The sequence below is a fragment of the Athene cunicularia genome, assembly GCF_003259725.1.
Source record: "Athene cunicularia isolate RWA chromosome 15 unlocalized genomic scaffold, athCun1 chr15_part1, whole genome shotgun sequence".
NCBI classification, from domain to species: Eukaryota; Metazoa; Chordata; class Aves; order Strigiformes; family Strigidae; genus Athene; species Athene cunicularia.
Window position 1 is genome coordinate 15,212,951 of NW_020799121.1, and position 4,108 is coordinate 15,217,058.

Consider the following 4,108-nt stretch of genomic DNA (forward strand, 5'->3'; position numbering starts at 1 on the left):
TCTCCCCCACTCCTGCTCCAGCCGTCGGGTTGGGAGCGCGAGGCCGAGAGGCAGCGCTTCTCCCCCCGCCCCGGCAGCAAAGCGCCGCCGCCACCACCACAGTGACTTTTGTGGCTCTGCAGCAGCACGGTGAACATCCTGGCCCGCTGCTTGGTTAGCACACGGCGGGTAAACAGTTACCAACGCCCACCCGTATAAAGGTCAGAAAGTCAAACGCTGGTGGTGGTTGTTTAGAGGGAAATCAGAGGGAACAACAAACAGCTCGGGCTTTGCTGCAGCACCGAGCGCAGGGGCAGCCCCGTTAAGAAGAGGAGCGCGGGTCTGCTCCTTCCTGCTGCCCTGATCCGTTTCAGCCATGTAAATACATTCAAATGTTCACCCTAAAAATAATTGCAAACGCCGCAAGACCCATTTCAGCGCAGCCGGGATTTAAGGCCAACGGGAATAATTACGGCTACGCAGACCAAGACGGGCTAATTAGCAGGAGCGCTCAGCAGTTGAGAAAGGCTGCGAGCACAGAGGTGCTCTGTTCTCCCAGGAACAGCTCCCAGGGAGCGTTTCCCGCCGCGATGCCCCAGCAGCTCGGCTCCCAGCGCCGCGGGAGGGGAACAAAGGGACTCACTCATGTTCTGGGTGAAGCGGGGGGCTGCCCGCGGCACCCAGGGGATCATCCTGCCTGCCCGGCCGGGGCCCACACGCAGCCCCCACCCGACACCACCAGCGCGGGGGAGCTCCGGCTCTGCCGGGGGGTGGCAGGGAGGGCAGAGGCACAGCTGGCAGGTGCTGGCGGGGAGGACGGCTTCTCCTCCTGCCGTGCCCCGGGCTGAACCAGAACAAATATCTCTCTTGGGATCAGCCCAGCGTACCCGGGAGGGCTCAGCCAGCACCCGTGAGCTGCTCAGCAGCGCCCTGCTGAGCACCCGTAACGGTCCTGGCTTATTTCCAACTCTTTTGTGCAATTCTCCACTAAGAATTTCCCAAAATTTATGGGGCTCATTAGTCTATGAGGGAAGAGGGATGGATAATTTCCTCCACGGCAGCTATTCCGGTGGAAAATAGCATGGCATAATTAGGCGGCATGGCTGTCTGATCACAGACAACCTTCTAGTCCTGCAGACGCCGGAGCTGGCTCCAAGAGCCTTCCGCTCCAACGGGAATTAGGGAGCTCTCGGGAGCTTCTCTGGCACGTCATGGCAGGGACTGAAAACTGCTGCAGCTGGTGACGGGGAGCGGAAATCACAGTGCCAGCAGCCGAACCCGGCCTGAAGCCCCCGCGTGCACTCGGACACTGTGATCGGGACAAGGCTGGTACCCAGAGCAGAGAGCGCCGGCAGGAGGGGAGCTGGCGGGGAAGGGACAGCAGCGTGGTGACAAACAAGGACACAAGAGGCCCTACATGCAGCACGTCCTCCTTACTGTGCATGCTGATCGGACATCGGTACAAACAGGGGTTAAACCGTTTCTTGTCAGCTTGTGAGGGCAATACGACATTAACGGGGCGTCGGTGGGAACAGACGTATGCCCACCCCAGCAGCACAGGGGAATCGGCTGCTCCGGCATCCCTACGCGCTTACCTTCGCCTGGTAAGTTCATTTTGCTGCTAGCCCAGCTTCATGCTGAAACGCAGGTGGCCATGAAAATACCTAATGGGGAAGAAAAGCCACAGAGTCAGTTCGTTTATTTACCGCAGGCATCTGCACACGCGGCGGGGAGCGATGATGGTGGGGAACCTCCTCGGCTCCTTCCCCTGCCGCATGCCCCGGCCCTGCCCGCAGCCTCCCTCCGAGCCCCGGGGAAAGGCTGGTGGGCCTGGCTCTCGGTCACCCGCCCCGAAGCAGCGGCTGCAGGGCTGAGCCAGAAGGAGAAACGGAGGGAAGCGGGAAGGCGGCTGCTCTTTTCAGAAATGAAGCCTCCTGGGGGGCACGGGAGCAGCTAGGACGTTTAAACCCAGGGGAGGGCAGGCCCAGCACGGCACGCTTCCATCGCACACAAGCAACCAGCGTGAGAGCCCATCCCAGAGGAAGCAGCTTCAGACTCGCCCGCGGCAGGCTGTGGTGCAAACGCTGAAATCAGGCAAAGGCCAGGCTGCGGTCAAAGTCCCCAAAACAGTAAGAGCAAAAGGAGACGGGCCCCGGAGGACTGCTCTCTCCAGCCTCAGGGCACGCAAACCCCAGCAGGCAGGGAACCAAAACCCGCCCGTCGGCACCAGGACAGGACCGCCGCGCCCACGAGCTCCGGCGCCCACCCTGGGGAGCGCAGAGCATCCTGCAAAGTGCAGGGCTCCTGCCCGCATCCCGCCGCCATGTCCCCGCAGGACACCCTCCGCCGGGCACGGGAGAGCAGCAGCGGGGGGACCCATCCCAGGGGGGCTGCAGGTTTCCGAGCAAAGCCGCTGTCCGGGGCCGTGCTGCAGCGCGGCAGCCCGAGGGGCCAGGACCCGGCACCGCCGTGTGTGCACGGGACCACCCCGCAGCCAGCTCCCCTGTGATGCACAACAGCATCCCGGCCTTGGAGGATGTTTTTGAGAACATTTGAAGTACGGACGCTAATTGTTATTCCAGCCACCCAAGTCTCCTCCTCTCCTGCCCAGCTGCCATCAAACATCACCACACGGCCCCTGCGCTTCAGCACTGATTAGAAATCAGAGGGAAACTCCACCCAGCACAAACTTTGCCAGAACTCATTCGCAGTGCACGCATCGCCCTCCTTCCCTGCGAGGCCTCCTGCTCGAGCCTGGCCTGGCCTCCACCGGCCACGGGATCTCAGGTCCGGAGAACACCGCAGGTCCGCGGAGCAGCAGCCGCATCCCCGGATGCGCTTCTGCAGCACCACGAACGATCGGTGCACGGGGCAGCGGCGGTTTAACAGCCCAGCCCCGAGACAGCCTGCTCCGGAAACAGCTCCAGCTCCCGCCCGTGCACACACGCAGACATGCAGATGCTTGCAGACTTCCTTCCTGACGCCTCCCGGCGGGGTGTCGCTTTCCAAGTGAGTGTCTCAGCCCCGGCCTCGGCTTCTCGAGGAGTGTTTTCGTTACACAAAGTGGGCCAAGGCTGAAAGCGGGGGCGAAGATGCGTTGCTTGTGCTCCCACATGCTTTCTCGGGGGCAGAAGTGGCAGCGCGTCCGGTTTCGCTGCAGTAAGTTTTGTGTTTCTGAGCAGAAGACGGCTTGAATACCAGCAATCTGTTGTACCCAGCTGAGCAGCTTGTCAGGCGAGGATTTTAGGAGCAGGTGACTCCTTTATTCATCTCTTGACAGTGCAGAAATTATTTTGGTCTCTAATTTGAGAAGAACTGCTTGCTCTGAAACGTGAGCTCCTTAATGCCTCTTTCTTCCACCCGTCCTCAAATACCTCCTTACTGCAATTAGTTTTGCTGCTAATGAATGGCTTTCAGCAGTGAGCAGCAGTTCTTGCCAGGTTTGGTGCTGGTATTGCGGAATAAAAGAAATACCTGTTCCGTGGAGACACGCCCCAGCGCTCCCTCCTCGCTGGCTGGCTGGCTCTGGGTGCCAGGGGGTGCTTGCCTGCCCCCACCTTCTTCTCCTCTTTTAATGCTCTTTATTTCCTAACTGGAGGCTTAAGTCTGACTTAGCAAAATGTAATCAGTGGCGTAAGGGAACCATACAAGCAATCTTTGTATAAATTGCTTGTGCCCGAGTGGTGAGGGCAGCTGTGGATGTGCAGCTGCTCCGTTTCTCTGATGGCTGTGGGTGTGTGGCCGGGCTCCGCTTCCCTCTGCCCCCAGACTCTGTTCCCTCCGAGGTCGTACGGTGCTGGGACGCTCTCACCAGGCCCAGGCTCTCACGAGGCTCAGGCTCGCGGCCTCTGTGCACATTCATCCCTCCTAGGATGCCGTGTCACCTGTGCTGCCGGGGGTGTGATTTCCCTTGGCTGGAGTCGAGCAGGCGGCGGCTTGCCCCCGGCCAGCGTTCCGCTGAGCACAGGGTGCAGAGGGGGGGGCTGCACCTGTGAAGGGGGTTTGTACCTGCGAGGGGCAGGCTGTACCTGCAAGGGGCTCGCTCCTCGGGGGGCTTGGAGGGCAGGGAGCGTGGCCAGCGGGGAGCACATCCCAGTGCCCTTACCCCAGGCAGACCAGGAGGGCAGCT

At 60.9% G+C, this 4,108-nt stretch overlaps 1 protein-coding gene across 1 annotated transcript in view; it reads right to left on the bottom strand.

Moving 5' to 3' along the window:
• The window catches only part of TPST2 (tyrosylprotein sulfotransferase 2), a 9,086-nt gene extending 7,414 nt beyond the window's left edge, over positions 1–1,672 (bottom strand). The window contains 1 exon segment of the mRNA XM_026860054.1: positions 1,575–1,672. The gene's annotated coding sequence lies outside the window, so the exon portion shown is untranslated.
• Between the last annotated feature and the right edge of the window lie 2,436 nt (positions 1,673–4,108).